Raw genomic sequence first — 17,921 nt, 5'->3', positions numbered from 1 at the left:
ATTCAACTTTGTAAATAAACAGTGTCTATTGAACTTTGTAAATAAACAGTTGGTGCTCATATTTAAGTTTATTGGGAAAAGATAGGTAGCCGTATCTTGTGACAATATTAAATCACAATCATCTGTTGATTTTAACACATTTTTGCTTCAATACCATCTGTCCTCCGGTGGTCTTCCCAGGAAGGGGGTCAATAAAATAGAAAGACTATACCCTATCCTTGTGATGGATGTTCAATACAAAGCACTGTGCGCGTTATGCTTTTTTGTGAGTTTTATAATGTTACTTTTATTTAAATAACTGTTACTGGCTTTTAATCAAGGTATACAGTCTCTTATCTGTCATTTTTGTTGCAGTATTGAGTTGTTAACACACAGCTATGAAAATAAGAATATTATTGCCAACTATGGAAGGATCCTAAAAATTTTAAAGCTTTACATTCGTGTTTGGATTATTGAAATTGTGATTATATTTGTTTTTAAGTGTATTATATTATATTATATTTTATGGTATAAATTAAACTAACTAAAGATTGTTTATTTGATTGATTGATTGGATGGCTTTTTAATCTCAGTTCTCTGTTGCTTATTCCATGACTTTCCTTTCTATTCTTTGTTTTGGTACGTTTTGCATTACCATATTTTAAGTTGCTTGACAAATACTTCCACTGCTGGCATGATGGGACTATTTTTTTACAAGGCAGTCAACCTTACATGGAAGTGCATTGCTTTTTTTTTGCTCTTCCTCATTCCCTCTACTTTATATTTAGTTATTAATGTTTTATCTTTTTTATGAGGGCCCTGCAATTGCTTATTGCTACCAGGTCACTAGCACTTGGGTACATGCCCCAAATACACTTTCTGTGCCTTCAACTTCACCCTATCACTCCGCTATTTTTCATTCATTTGCTTGGGCCCACTGTCCCTTATTGATGGCATCCTATGAGTAAATAATGTTTATTAATTTACCTTGTCAAGAAGGCAGGCAGTAATTTCGGAACAGTGAAGTAAGAATAAAGTTAACACCTTGAATGCTAAGGCAATTCCCGCTGGATGCTGAACTTGGACTTTTACCATTGTTCATGACAAGGTCAGCTCGCCATTAGCACAGCTCCAGTGTACTGCATGACGAGCTGGCCTTGTCATTAGCATGGAAGTGGTTAAACAAAATCACCCCCGAGATGTCCCTCACATATTTGTGTTCATGAAGAACTGCCATCTTAGAATGATTTTTCTTTTGCTTTAAAAAATCAGTTCAAGATGGCTTCTGCAGGCATGGCAAACGTGATGGAAAATACAAGCATTGGCAAAGCTAATAGGTATTACAGGCAGAACCTATTGCCTTCGCTAAAGTTTGTTTAGCTTTAACATGTAATGGCACTTGTGAGTTCATGGCAAATATGCATTCAATACTTTCGTCCTACATTAAGAAGGGGTCTTTGGGTTAGTTTCCTTCAGCCATTGGTTTCTATTTTTTCGTAATGTTCAGCCATTGGCTTGAAACATTGCTAATCACTTCTTAGGTCAACCCACTGGAGTATTTTAGTCTCACAATTTTATATTGGCTTTTAATGTTTGTCCTCCTGTTCTCATTGCAAAGGTTGTTTTATTTCTGTGAATGCTCCCTTTAATAGCTCTTCATTTAAGGCATAATTTGTCTAAAAGACTTTTCCTAAATCCGATGTTAACTTTTACTTCAAATGTGTGCTTCTGTGTCTTTTTGTTAAATATGTGAAATTTGTTTATTTAGATTTTGGGCCTCATTTAGAGTTTGGCGGACAGGATGCTCCATCACAAGCATGGTGGATGTCCCATTCATTATATTACAAGTGCATTATAACCTATTGCACTTGTAATACTGTGGACAGGATATCTATCACTTTTTGATGGAGTATCCTATCTGCCAAACTCAGGCCCACTATTACTTAAAGATGGCTGCCACTTCTGTGAGGCACATGAACTACCTTTTTTTCAGTTGCATTTCAGTAGATGGGAGCTGCCACTTGCAGTAAGAGGAGAGACTGCTGACCGGAGAGGCTCTTTCACTGCAGCTGCATGAGAACAGGGGAGCGTACTCCTGTGTCTAGACCCCGGCGGGGACGACAGTCGGACCGCGACTTGCCGTGCATGGAGGAGCCGAGATCCGGAGCCGCAGCGGAGGAGTACCGCAAATTGGCGGCCGTCATTCAACAAGAGGTGAGGCGCCATTAAGCAACTGACGACAACTCCCCTTGGTCTGAACGGATCAGGAGAGCCCACCCCCTCCCTTACAAGCACACAGCACTGGTGACCGGAGCGCGGCAAGTCGCGTCAGCCTGAGACCTGCCTGGTGACTGGACTGTGGAGCATTGCGGCGGCGGCGGCCCGCCATGAAGGATGTCACCCTCCTAATGACCAGTGAGGGCTTTAAATTGGCCCACGGTGACCCTGCACTTTGGGAGATTGGATTGCTCCTGGGTATCTGTGGCATCCCGGGGACTTTCCTGACCTTAACATGGCAGCTAGAAGCTCTTCACAACCCTAATCCCGATGCTACTCATCCAGATGCAGGTGTGTCCCAGTTTTCCCTACCACCGGACTCCGACCAGACCTTGAACACATTCCCCCATCAGCCTAAATGGCATCCCCAGCTCCTTCTCTGGTTTGTTTTTACTCCCTCCTCCCACCTCCTTCTTTTACTTTTATGCTCTAGTGGGGACATACTTTTCCACTACTTGACTCTGTTACTGTAGCCTATGTATCTATTCAAAACGGTTTTTCCTGAACGTTGAGACCTGAGCAACATGGCTGATGCCCGATGGAGTTGTTAGACAGCTAATGAGGAGATTGGCCCTGGTTTTCCCCTCGACCTACACCTACCCAGCTGGACATTGGACACAGTTCTTCCTAGTCTCCCTGCTATGGCTCCTTCCTCCCCTGCTTTCCTACAAATTCACTCAACCTCGTTGTTTGTTTACTGTACCTTACTATGCTATTGTAACTGATGTATTTTGTAACGCAATGTTCCTCGGGTATAGCGCTCTGAAACCTCCGGGTCTAGCCAGCGCTATATAAACCTTTTTAGATGTACCTTGTAATGCAACAATCCTCTGGTTAAGCGCTCTGATACCTCTGGGTCTAGCCAACGCTATATAAATTTCTCAAATCAAATAAACTAAAAACTGGTTTTCCTGAACGCTGAAACCTGAGCAACATGGCTGATGCCCTGTGGAGCTGCTAGACAGCTAATGAGGAGATTGGCCCTGGTTTCCCCCTTGACCGTCACCTACCCAGCCAGACATTGGGCACAGTTCCTCCTCGTCTCCCCGCTATTACTCCTTTCTCCCCTCCCTCCTACGAATTATTGCAACATTGTTTATGTGTACTGTACCTTACTATGCTCTTGTAACTGATGTAACTTTTAATGCAACAATCCTAAAGTAAAGCGCTCTGATACCCTCTTGGGTCAAGTTTGGGCTATATAAAACTTTATCTATACTACTATTATAAAGAGAGAACTTGCACCTTTTGGCCAGGTAAACTCGAGAGCCACAGCGCCAATCCACACACCCAATACATTGTTGGAATCCTCAGGGTGCGTAGATGGACATAGGCGACATTAAATAAAAAAAAACGTAAATAAAAAAATGAAATTTTGTAAACAAAGCAGTCCCCTAAAACAAGCGCCGGCCGCGACGTAGCGCTGACCGTGACCTAGACGTAATGACGATATGCGGGGAGGAGCGGTGACGTGCGGCGAGGAGTGGCGGTGGAGTCCGGAGTGGGCGGCGGCTCAGGTAAGCGACGGCGAGGAGTGGCGGTGAAGTCCGTTGCGGGCGGCTCAGGTAAGGCAAAGGCAGGCCGGAGGCAGGCGGCGGGAGGCGGGTGGGAGGATCGAGGCGCGAGGCGGGAGGCGGGAGGCGGGAGGCGGGCTGAGCAATGTCGGGGCTGGAGGCGGGAGGCGGGCTGGGCTATGTCGGGGCGGGCGGCGGGGGGCCGGGCGGCGAGGCGGGAGGGGTGCGGTCTGGGCAATGTTGGTGTGGGCGGGAGTGCACAGAGCCTTAAAATGCTGCCCCCAGCCCCCTTCTCCCCAGGGCAACGCCGGGGCGGGCTGCTAGTAAATAAATAAAATAAGTAGTGCTGCCGGTCTTGAAATGAAATGAGGCTTGAGGTGCTGTAGTGTAAGGTGTTCATTGCTTGACTGCTCATATCATACTCGTTTCCCACTTACTGTCTCCCACCCTGTTCCCATTTGCTCCCCCTATAATCACCACCTCCTTTGCTCCACTGTCCCTCTCATCATGCACCCCCCTCTGCAATTGCTCTTCCTGCTCAAGTCATCCCAGCCTCTCTGCTGTTTGTGTCATCCTCACCTCCTGTCATCCATCCTTCTAATTGGCACCGCAATCAGAGAGCCTTTCTCTGAACCATTGAGGCCACCTCTCCTTCTCCCACTGCTGCCCACCAACTGGATCAGGAAACCTTTGCTTGCTGCTTGTTGGTAAACCTCTCTGCTCATCTAGTGGTAACATGGCCACCAGACGCATGTGATCTGTTACCTTCCCTGGGGCTTATGTGGGCCTCTATCACTTCTGGCAATCCGATAAATTTGTCTAGTGGCCATGATGGATTAGTCAACAAAACTGAGAGTGATGGAGCAAGGACAGGAAGGTATCAGGCCTGATTGATTTTTTGCCACAGCTGCTTATGGTTCCCCATTTATCACTGGTCTCTGGGCCTTGGAGTTATGGAATCTGAAAATTCTGTACCAGATAATTCTAGGCACGGAGACAACAGACCTGGGCATTTGTCAGTAGAACTGTGCGGCCATGGACAGCTACTGCGCACCGCCCCTTACAGCCCTTAGGGTGCGGCATGCAGGAGCAGGCCCCTCAGCTAGAACTAAACATGTTCTTCCCTCCTGCCACCCCTTGCCACTCACCCCTTGCACCATGTCTGAGAGAAAAGGCATCTGAAAGTTAGTATTTGGCTTTATATATGACGATGTGATGAAAATGCTAGATGTATTCATTTATAGTTTGATTTAGTTAAGTAGTATACATTGTTATATTCGACTATCATTTGAATGGTGTACCCCAGACTTTTGCCTACACTATTTTTGCTGGCTGTAGCACTCTGTGCACTTCACCCCTTCTAGCCAGCGGTAAAGGACCTGTGCTTCCCTTTTCAACTTGATGAAATCGCCATATACCTCATTGGCATATTTAACTTACTTATAAGTCCTTGTGTATGGTACAAAAGTGTACCCATGGCCTATAAGTTAAATGTCACAAATAGACCATAGGACCCATTGTACCACCCACTACGGTGACAGTGTAAACATGACTGCGGACCTGCCATGTGTTGCCTGACTATGCAGGTTTAAACAGCAAATTTGACCGCTCAAAATAACTCCTATTGACAGGCCTAACTCTTCCTTTTGTGTATTGTGCTCACAAGTTACACTGTATGGTATTTAAAAGTACAACATGCAAAAAAGTGTAATGTTAAACATGTCCTTACAGTGAAACGGTCTTAAAAGTTATTTCCATTGGGATACACTATTACATTTAATAATGTTATTTATGGTTAGGAAACAGCTACAAACTTCAGTTTTGGACTTTTTGAAATATGTATTACAAGTCCAATTCACAGGTGAAATCAGATTTGTAGTAAATAATTTGGAAAAGTACTTTTAGAGAGTTACATCTTCCCTGCCTAAAGTTTCTAAAGGCTCTTTTGCATGAGCTACAACTGTCACCCAGGAACTGACTAGCCCCCTCTATGATGTGTGAACTTGATCCCAGAGCTGAGACAAAGGTCTTGGGTATGGGGAGTTGTTATTAACCTCTGGCAGGATGAGAATCTGGGCTGTTCCCAGGAACCTAAAGAATTTCAAAGAGGCCTCCCTTTCACAAGCAGATGTATCTAACACCTGGGCCTAGTCCTTCTTGTGTCGCCCCAGCAAGCCAGGCATCAATCCCAGTGGGGAGGAACCACTTTTGAGTGATCCCAGAGGGGAAATTGCTAATTTTCCTGACCAGATCTTGGTTTTAGGTAGAGAGGTGCACCGCTGTGGGGCTGTACAGTAGAGCACACAGGAAATGCTCTAAAAGTAGGCAAGCTCTCCCCTGGGATCTTTTATCCCATTGGATAAGGGGCAGCCAGGTGTTTTTCCCTCTCAAAGGCTAGTGCAATGCATAAATATGACAACCACAATACCCTCCTGACAACACTTTCTGGGCCTGTAACAGAACAGAAGAGGACTGGACCTACTGTGTGTGACTGAGAAGAGCCTGCTCTCCCTCGTGTATCCAGGAGACAGAGTGGACTCCAAGGTCATACAGCTTACGGCACACAGCAATCTACAAGAGTCCTTTTCTGCAAATTCCCAGCTGACCAGTTGTAATTGGACCGGCCCTGAACCCTCCTGCTGACCTTTGCTGGAGCCAGTCCTCACACCCATGTGCTGTCCCCAGGGTTCAGGACCCTTCGCTGGTGTCAAAATGTACTCCTATCTTTTCTTGAAACCTGGGACTTAAAAACATTTTGTTTGGCTCCAAAGACATCCGGAGGACAGAGGCTAGCCTGCCAAGATTATTCAATTTAGATGGCCCTTAGATTCAGGTTTCTCCAGCTCAGAAATTTCTCCCAGCAGAAATCCCATTCTTTGGGGCCTTGCAGAGAAGGTATATGACCTTGTGGATCCCTTTCTGGCTGCAGCAGACTTGGTCACTTTTTTGGAGCTCAGATGCTTCCAGCAGGGCAGGAAGCATCTGAGATCCAAAAAAGTGACCAAGTCCGAAGGTAGAAGTCTTCACTGGGCCAAGACATGAGAAGTATCTGACTAGTGAAGGACCTTCTCTGCTTGTGAAATTCAAATCTCTCTCACTCAGAGTTTTCTCATCAAAAGTCAACGACTACACTGAGACCTCGTCCAGCATCTATCTGTTGACGTGGAACCCTTTTCAGCCAACTGGAAAGACATGGGTCTTCCTGTGGTGTTCTGAAGGTAAGCAACATATACCTTGTATGTCACCAACTGGATCAGGTGGGTAAACAACTTCTTATACCATTTTTTTTAAAAAAAATGTTAATTTTTTTTTTAAATTTTTTTTTTCTTCTTATACCATGTGCGAGTTTTGCGGCTTGCATTATATGGCTGACGTATCTGGCCATTCTGATCTACTCCACCCATATTCTTGTTGTAATCAAGTGTAGCGCTGGGCTTGTGAACATTTGTCAACTGATCCCAAACTCCAACTCGGGAAATACTCTCATCATGGCATATATACATCCTGCCAATCTGAGAATTTGACTGCTAGCAGTTCACAAAAAAAGTAACTCAATGCCCTGGCCTTTTGGAGCTTCTTACAAACTAGCTCCTGAGGGAATCCTTTGCTGCATCATCGACCTGTACAGCATGCCTCAGTGCCAGCTTTGTACAGTTCACTGAACAGGTTGACTACTGTATGGAAGTTGTCCACATAAAGTTTATAACCTTTATGAAGAAGTGTGTGGGCAACCTCCCATACAATCTTTGTTCTGATTCCCGGCTGTGAAGGGCAACCTGCAGGATTTATAGCTGAGTCCTTCTCTGCATATACTCTGAGGTAGCATGCAGTAGAGCTCTCACAAAGCATGTACATCTTGGTGCCATAACAAGTTTTTTTGCTTGTTGTGTACTGACTGAAGAACAGTCATCCTTTATACAGGATCAAGGCCTGTCCTGAATTAAACTCAATCATATCGAATCCAATTTACTATCAATTTATCAGTCCATCAGCATTTAAAATCTGGTGCTCCGCAATCAGTCATCCCCATTGAAGATATCCAAACTTCTTAGTTGATAATCTTCTACAGCCAACATGTGTTTCACAGAATATCCACTTTTCCAAGGCTGATGAAAACATATAAAACACATATAAAAGCATTGCGTAACATTAATATTCCTGAATTGAAAAGCTGTGACAATTCATAGTACATGTTACACTCACATTTCCGACATACAACTAGATATTTGGCCAATTAACATTTCACACCATGGTTCTTCATTGTTTTATTACTACTTGTACATTCCTACTCATTTGCTTTTGATCAGCAGTAGTAAATATTCCACCAATGAATATACATATTAACATATTGAACACCTATTCTTCACGCAGTCATCCTGCTGCTATAGACAGACATTGTTGTTTATATTGTATCAATGAATATAATTATTAACTTTAGTACACTGGTAGAATCAGACATGATGGCCCTATTTACATGTGATGGAATCTTGTGTTTCAACCTCCCCTCTATTGGGAGCAGGTCTTCATCAGTGTGTAGCAATGATAGGAGGCACTGTCATCATAAGTGGAACTATTTTGCCCATGATGGGAACAATTTTGTCCTGAAAAAAACGGTGGTGGAGAGCCCTTGATTTCCTGTGTGCACTACATAGCTCTACTTTAACAATAAGGTATAAACATCTGTGTAAAAACTTTAAATATGTCTTTGAGGGTCCTATTTACCAATACACATGTAAAAGTATTGCAGGAGATTAATATCTCCGCCTGAAGGTATTTTATGTTCATGATATTCATCAACATTCCCATGCAAGCGCAGGTTTCCAGACGCACCGCTGGGAATATCATGTGATTATTCCACACCGAGTTTTGCATATTCCAGACATCTGTGCAGGGAAAGGAGCCTCCTGTGTACAGCATATTTATATTTTTTTTCTTCCAAAGAGAATAACATTCGTCTTGGAAGTCAGCTCATTCCATAGACTTTCAGTAAGTCTGTGAGTGATCCGTTCTCTGGCCATTTCCAGGGTGGAAAGGGGACGGAGAGGAGTTCAGGAATTCGCACCGATGTACATATTTGTGGGTGTTCCCAAACTTGTAAGACAAATCACACCCTGAAACACTCACTTTCAACTTTTGAGTGGGATGCTCTATTGCAGATTTCAGGACCCTCGTGGTGCAGGAATCTGTAGAAGTAAATTCAATTTCCCTTTGTGAATTCCTGGCAGGAGTAAAAAGAGGTATTTTCTGAAATAAATAAATAAATCTCATGTCGGATGTTACGACCGAATCAGCTGATGAGGATAAAAAGGAGAAAGAATATGTCTTGTAGACAAAAACAAAATGAAAAAGACAGAGTCTGTGACCATAGGTGTAGGATCACACAAAGCAAAGTTTGTCCTGGACAGCGGTGCAACATGTAATATCATGTGTGTGTCGGAATACGAAAAGATGAAGATAAAACCAACGTTGAGACCGTCCCGAGTCGAAGTATTCACCTGGGGGTCCCGGACACCAGTAATAAACATGGGAAAATTTACGGAAGAACTGACATACAAAGACCAAAAGATAAGAGAAGATATTTACGTGTTGAAGGGTGACATCCCAGCACCATGCTTATTGAGCAACATCACGGCTCAGATGATGGGTCTACTGGAAATTACTTACAACATGTCAGAGAAAAGAAGCATCCTGAAGGAATACCCCAAACTACTGCAGGGACTAGGAAAGTTGAAAGGGTGGCAGACAACGTTACACATTGATGAAACAGTAAGGCCAATAGCGCAACACCATCGGAGAGTGCCCATACACCTGCAGCCACAAGTAGAGGAAGAGCTTGAAGCACTCCTCAAGCAAGACATAATAGAACCAGCGGAAGGACCAACGCTGTGGGTGTCACTGATCGTGGCCATACCAAAGAAAGACACGTCAAAAATAAGAATATGTGTTAACATGAGGATACCAAACAAAGCAATTGAACGTGAGAGATAGCCCGGACCTCATCTTGATGATATGATCAGCTGCCTAACAGGCACAAGGTGTTTCTCCAAATTAGACTTATGCAAGGGATACCACCAGCTAGAACTAGATCCTCAGTCTCGATACATCACGGCGTTTTCCACACACCTAGGTCTCTTCAGGTATAAACGTTTGAGCTTTGGAATATCGTCCGCTGCAGAGATATTTCAGGAGACAATACGACAGATAATAAGGCCAGTGAAAAATAGCCTAACCTACAGCGATGACATTCTGGTGTTTGGAAAGTCGAACGAGGAGCACGACAAAGCATTGAGAGATGTATGCTCTCACCTAGAGCAGGCGGGTCTGACACTAAATGAAGACAAATGTGAGATGGAGCGGGACGAATTAGTATTTTTTGCCACATCTTCTCCAAGAAAGGAATGCGGCCGGATCGCAGCAAAGTAAAAACACTGGAAAGAGCGAAACAGCCAAGCGATGTGGCAGAAGTGAGGTCATTCCTTGACCTTGCCAGCTACTGTGCAAGATACATTCAAGACTTTGCCACAGTAAGCGCACCGTTGAGGGAATTGACAAAACAAGGCCAAAGTTTCACATGGACCGAAGAATGCAGCAAAGCCTTTGAAGAGATCAGACATGCTGTGACGGCAGTTGATCACTTAGCATATTTTGATCCGAGGCTGTGCACTGAACTGACTGTAGATGTCAGCCCAGTGGGATTAGGGGCAATATTGGCACAAAAACAACCAGGAAAATACTCCCCAAGACACGTAGTAGCATACGGAAGCAAAAGCCTATTGGACGTAGAAAAAGGATACTCCCAGCCGGAAAAAGAGAGCTTGGCGGTAGTGTGGGCATGTGAACACTATCATATGTTCATATATGGAAAACCGTTCACAATAATAACAGTCCACCAAGCGCTGATAACAATATACAGAAATCCAAATGCAAAAATACCACCCAGGATAGAGAGGTGGGGGATACGGCTAATGGACTACAATTTCAAAATAATACACAAACCAGGGAAGGAACATAATTCGGCTTACTACGTATCAAGACACCCCCTGCCACAAGCGTCGCAAGCAACAACCATGGCAGAGGAATGCCTAAATTTTGCACTCACACACAACACACTGGCAACCATAACAATGGAAGAGTTAGAACAGGAGACAAAGCAAGACCTCACCATGCAAGCCATAATGAAAGTGACAAAACAGCAAAGGTGGAGGCACGTAAACAACAACAGCAGCTGGGAAGAAGGAGTGATAAAAGAAGAGCTGTTGGCGTTCAAAAAGATCAGTGAAGAGCTCTCAGAAAGTGAGAATGGAATAGTGATGAGAGGCACCCGGATAGTAATGCCCCGAACGCTGAGGAGAAGGACGGTAGAACTAGCACATGAGTCACATCGAGGGATTTTAGCAACCAAAAAAATGCTACGAGAAAAAGTGTGGTTCCTGGGACTAGACAACATGGTCGAAGAAACTGTAATGCACTGTCACATCTGCCAGGTAACAGGGCCCCCATCAAAGCCGGAGCTACTGCAAATGTCCAAACTTCCAAAGGCAGTGTGGACAGAACTAGCGGCTGACTTCTATGGGCCTCTGGAGACAGGAAATTACCTGTTGGTCATAATAGATGAGTTCTCCAGGTTCCCAATAGTGAGACAAGTAGCATCAACCTCGGCAAACGCAACACTGCCAGTTCTGGATGACATTATTCGCAGCATGGGGCTCGCCACAGACACTGAAGACAGACAATGACCCACCATTTTCTGGCGAAGAATTCAAAAGGTTTATGGAATACCTCAGGATTCACCATCGAAGAATAACACCTCTGTGGCCACAAGCAAACGGAATGGCCGAACGGTTCGTGGGAACCATGAAGAAGGCAATACAGAGGGCCAAGCTAACGCAGATCTCAATTGGACAAGCACTATGCCAGGTGCTGAGAGACTATCGGAACACCCCTCAGAGTTCCACAGGAAGGTGCCGCGCTGAACTGGTGTTGGGGCGATCAAGCAGAACGAAGTTGCCACAAGTGAAAGAGGTGGAAAGTGTGGAGCAAAAAGACATAGCTGTGAGAGACAAAGAAGCAAAACTAAAAATGAAGGAATATGCTGATCGGAGGAGACACGCAACACATACCAAAATAAAAGAAGGGGACACCGTGGTAGTCTGGCAAAGACAATTGTGGAAATCAGATAATACATTCTCAAGGGACCCATTGACGGTGACAGAAGTGAAGGGGCCAATGATAACTGCGTCAGCAGGACAATACCACATCACCCGAAATAGTTCGCATTTCAGAGAATTGAAAACAAAAGAAGATGAGGTGCCGACACATGGGCTGAAGGAAGACACACAAGAGGAGGCAGCCCAAGCTGACATCAGAGAACAACGACCAAGAAGGGAATGCAAGAAGACCAAAAGACTGATTGGGGAGATGTAAAGAGACGGAGGCCTGTGGAGACTTTTCTCACCATCTGTATCTCTCTATCTCTCTATCTCTCTCTCTCTCTTTCTCTCTCTCTCTCTCTCTCTCTCTCTCTCTCTCTCTCTCTCTCGCTCTATGACTACAGGCAGCATCAGGCAAAATGGTTTGTTTTGCAACAAGGGGGGAGATGTCATGCCCAGGCCAGGGACAGGAAGGGACAAGGATTCCAGGGAGGACCTCGAGGCGAGAGGTCAGGGAGCATGCATGCTGTAATGCTAAGTCAATAAAGAGTACCTGTACACAGCCATTGCGTCCTGTGCATTCTTGGGGCTGACAAACACGACAGGCCAGACTGGCAGTAGCGGGCACCGGGCATTTCCCCGGTGGGCCGCCAGGGTGGGGGCTGGGTTAGGGCCCCTGTGGGGCCGTTTTTGTTACAGGGCCGTTTTTGCAGCAAAGCAGCAATATTGGCCCCTGTAACAAAATCGGCTGAAATCAGCCCTGGCAAACAGCTCGGCCGCACCCCCAAACCCCAGGAGGGGGCACAGCTGAGCACTTTGCCAGGGCCGGTTTTGGTTCCCAGTCCGGCCCTGGTGCCCTGTGCAAGGTTTGTTGGCACAAATTCTGAATTTAAAATGTTACGCCATTGTTAGGGGTTTTCTCCAATAATAAGAATTGATTTCTACCCAAATGAACCCCTTTTGCAATATTAGGGGAACGAAAGACTGGGAAAAAACATAGCTCTAATATTTTCCTTGCAGTTTGCGTGCAGCTCTTTGATGGCAGTTAGTAGCTTACTGCTCTATTAGGATTTTAACTTCTAAACTGCAAGTAACAAAAGGAGTTCTGAAAAAAAGCAGTAACCCATTGACCTATTTATATTATATGTACTTTGTGATGTGAATGAGACACATTCTTTACAGCAGGCATATTAACCCTCTGCACTATGAGGAGTCAAAACTTTCCCTAAACAAAGCTCTAGTCTCTCTCCAGGAACAACATTAATCACTGGAGTTGTCATTTTTATTGAAGGCTGAAAATTGCTGGGACAATGTGCTCGGCATCAGGTGCTTTTAAAAGGATGAACATGGCGCCCCCACCCCAAGTCATCTCCCAGTGCGGTGGCACCAATCGCACAGCCCTAGAGCCGGCCCTGTTTTCTATATGTGATATAAAACTTACGGTTAAAATACTCTGCATGCTACCATAGCTCCCATTCCTTAGCATTACATACAGCTTACAAATGTAGACCACTACGTCACTGCTTTGATCACATTTATCATTGTACCTTGACGAGATGCAATCAGCTGCTCTAGTTATCTCCAGGAGTAAATAATGTTATCCCATGAACCCGATCATGTCTCATTGAACTGGATACCCCTAGAAGCCCGAAGCACCTCTAAGGCTGTCTTTATCACATACAAGGCATATCATATGGCCACTAACAATTTCCTGCCTTATGTAAATGTGCCATCTCAGGAGGAAAAAGAACACTGAGAGAGACCTCATTCTTGTGACATGTAATCCACAGGTTCAAGAAAGTATCTACCATGAAACGCTCATTATTCACCAACAACTCAACATTTCCAAATTTCCTTCCAGCTGATATACAACTAGTTACCTCTTTTGCAGAATTCACAACCAGTTTCAAAATGACGCATACTAGCCATTGGAGAGTTGCTGAACTATGGAAACATGCCCTTTTGACTCCTAGTTGCTTTATATTGACACACTTCACTCGGGCCTCAAACAGGATCTTAACTTCAATAGTAATCACCTACGATAAATAAAATTAATCATTTCTTGGTTGCCTGAATTCCAATCTCTTATGATATAAGATTGTTATCTGAAGCCAGCTTCAGATCTTTCTTTGTTGGAATAAGTTGTTTTGCTATGATATACTGTTCTGAGTTCTAATACGTAATGGATATAATTTGCAATATATAATGGAATTCTTAAAATTAATATTAACATCTTTTTTTTTTCCCTCATTGGCCTTCTCGCTGCCCTTTACACAACAAAACTGCCCTTGGGCTTTATACCTCATATACTGGTTATACAGGAAAAAAGGCTTGTGCAACACTATTTAGAGACAGAGCCCTCCTCCAAGCGTATACAAAGAGTCTATCTCCCGAGCGTGCCCACCTTATCCTCAAATCTTCACTATGCCTAGGAAGACTTCAACTAGACGAGATAGGGGAAGGCTTAATCATTGGAATTTTTATATTTTAGAAAAGACAAAAACAGAATCCCTCACCCAAAACCTAACAAAAATGGGGTCCAAAATCTGTATCTCTTTTTTGTCTGATCCGAAATATCTAATTTAGCAATAGCCTTCATGGCTCGTAGCCAGTCCAGTTCTGTCGGGGGGGCCGGAGAGACCCATAGTTTACAAATCTCTCTCTGTGCCAGCAATCTAGCATAGAACAAAAGCTTGGCATTATCATATGTACCCTTACCTTGATCCGTTCTTCCTGAAATAACTAGCTCGAGGCTTACCGTGATGTGCAAGCCTAGGACTGTTGACATACGGCTACTCACGGCCTCCCAGAATTCTCTTATCCTCGGACATAGCAGAAACATGTGAAGATCGTCCTCATTAGGACTTTTGCATTTAGGGCACTCCACCACACCACCAGAGCTGAATTTAGAAAGTCTTCGAGGAGACCAATAAGCCCTGTGAATTGTAAAGAAATGATTCCGCCTTAAATTTGCAGGTTTCACTATTTTATAAAGCATAGACATTGTTACTTGCCATTGGTCTTCTGTTGCGATCCCTGGCAAGCAGTCTCCCCACAGGGTCTCCGGAAGCTTAAAAGGTCCGTCCTGCATCTCCAGCATCAGCCAATACCACAATGCTACCTCCTTTTTAAATAGGCGATCTGAAAAAAGTTTCTCTTCAAATTCATTATGTGTTCCAGTTAAATTATCGATTCCAGTAGACCAGCTCTGAATCTGCAAGTATTTAAACTTAGAGAAACTCCGACCCCATTCTTGTTCGCAGAACCCCCAAGACACCAGTTTGCCATCCGGAAATAGGTCCTTCCATCTCTGGGGGCCCGACTCTTTTAATGGGCGAGGCAAAACATCCTTTGACCAATGGGAGACCCTGGTGCATTCCAGATCAAAGCCATATAACTATATTATGGAATCTTTAATGCCCTTCTAATTCTGAACCACAGCTCTGCTAAGTCCCGTAAAACCTTTAACCTGACCTTTTGGAAAAATTTCAAGTCAGGAAACTTATACAAAAAACCCTGCTCATTAAAATTACTATTTCTGAACATTGCACAAAACATATTCCCAGTATCTGAGTTTGTCGGGGTATTCAATAGCATTCTACAGTTTTTTAACAGGAAGGCCATGAATAAATTTGAAAATCCGGAACCGCCAATCCTCCCTTCACCAGTTTTCTCCTAAGCTTCTTCCAGGAGAGGCGTGGGCCTTTAGATGCCCACAAAAAGGAACTGATCTCACTCTGCAAAATTAGAAACCATTCTTTCTTGAATAACAAAGGAACTGTTTCAAACAAAAAAGTTATCTTTGGCAAAATCATCATTTTCACCAGATTCGTGCGACCAAACAGTGACAGCGGTAAATGTGCCCAAACACGGAGAGTAGCACTAATCTCCTTTTTTAACTTAAAATAATTAACTTTCGTAAGTTCCTTAATATCGTGCGTTATCCTAACCCCAAGATATCTCATCTCAGCCTTACTTCCAATTCCCTCAACATTCAGATTCCAGGCCATAACTTCTGTTTTATCTCTATTGATGGCATATCCTGAAACCGCCCCAATCTCCTTAGTTCTAAAAGGCATTCCATTAACTGATGTAATTTAGGGGTATAAATAATTATGTCGTCGGCATATAGCCCAACCTTTTTTGACCAACCATCAAATTTGAATGGGGGAATACTCTCTGAAGCTCTTATCTTACATGCTAGGGGCTCAATATGTAAATTAAATAGAAGTGGCGATAGGGTACACCCTTGTCTTGTCCCCCGCATAAGTGGAACTGGTTGGGTTAAAATCCCGTTAACTAACACTCGAGACGTAGGGGAATGATATAAAGATGTGAGAGATCTACTAAAATTCTGTCCCAAATTAAGGTGTTTTATCAGAGCCTGCAGGTATACCCAGTTTACACGATCAAATGCCTTGGCGGCATCTAACGCGATAACCGCCACGGGAAGATCATGGGCTGTGGCCAAATCCATAGCACCAATAAGTGAAAAAGGTTAATTCCTTCAAATATCTGCCCTTTATAAAACTTTTTTGGTCTTCACAAATTATTTATTTTTTATTTATTTGAACTTATATTGCGCACAGCTACCCTCAATGGGTTTCCCGGCGCCAGGGATAGACAAAAGAAAGAGAAACAAGCAAAAAGGCCCAAAACAGAACAAACAGTGTAGAGGGATTAATTGAACAAAAGGGTCTTCAATTTTTTACGAAAAGGGAGGAGATCAGTCTCGGCTTTCAAGGCCGGCGGAAGAGCATTCCACATCTTTGGGCCAAGATAAGAAAACGAGCGGCCACCCATTTTGGCCAGTTTAATTCTGGGAACAGAAAAATCACCACTAGTGGAAGATCTTAAAGTGCGACCAGGCTTGTAGACTTGAACCAGGTTCTGCAGATATTTAGGGGCAGAACCCTGCCTGATTTTGAAGAGAAGGCATAAGGTTTTAAATTTTACACGGTTCGGGACCTTAAGCCAATGAAGGTCACGTAGAGCCTGAGCTGCGGAAGATCTCCGGGGTACATTGCACAATAAACGAGCTGACGAATTTTGCACCACCTGCAGTTTATTTATAGTGGCCTTATCGGCCCCAAGATAAAGCACATTCCCATAGTCGATGCGGGAGATCACAAGAGCCTGGATGACAGTTCTCCGAGTAGAGCAAGGCAGCATCCATAGGATCTTCTGCAACCATCTTAAGGTGAAAAACAGATTGCAGCGACCCTTGTTACCTGCTGTCTCATAGAGAGCCTGTCGTCGATGAGGAAGCCGAGGTTGCGGGCTACGGGGGCTGGATTCGGCAAAGGACCCATATCACAGGGGCAATGCCGAGGGCCCCACAGATCTTTATTCTTGCCCAAAATAACAACCTCGGTCTTGTCACCGTTGAGCTTGAGCAGATGGTCATGCATCCAAGCAGCAACGCGTGACAGGCCAGATTTCAAGGCAGAGACCTCATGGCCCTCACTGCTGGAGAGAGAGAACACAATCTGCGTGTCGTCGGCATACGAATAGATTACCAAACTGGCATCCTCCACGATGGTAGCAAGGGGTCTGACATAGATGTTAAACAGCAGAGGGCTGAGAATCGACCCCTGGGGGATGCCATATGCCGAGGAATAGACAGCAGATTCAGCTTCTGTCGAAAACACCTGAAAGGTGCGCTCACTTAGAAAGGAGGCAATCCAGGCCAGCGCAGATCCAGCAACACCAAGGGAGCGGAGAGAATCAAGAAGAATGGAATGAGACACGGTATCGAACGCTGCACTCAAATCCAAAAGGATGAGTGCAAAGGTCTCCCCGCGATCGATACCGTGCCGAAGCCTCTCCGTCACCCGAGGAGTGCGGATTCAGTGGAGTAATGTGCGCGAAACCCAGATTGGGACGGATGTAGATATCCCACGTTCTCGACAAACGAATTAAGCTGAGTGTTCACATGTCGTTCCAAGATTTTAGAACATGCAGGCAGCAGGGATATGGGCCTGAAATTGGCTAAGTTAGT

The sequence above is a fragment of the Lissotriton helveticus genome, chromosome 8 (genome assembly GCF_964261635.1).
Source record: "Lissotriton helveticus chromosome 8, aLisHel1.1, whole genome shotgun sequence".
NCBI lineage: Eukaryota > Metazoa > Chordata > Amphibia > Caudata > Salamandridae > Lissotriton > Lissotriton helveticus.
The sequence above is the reverse complement of the archived record's forward strand: the minus strand, read 5'-3'. Positions refer to the sequence as shown.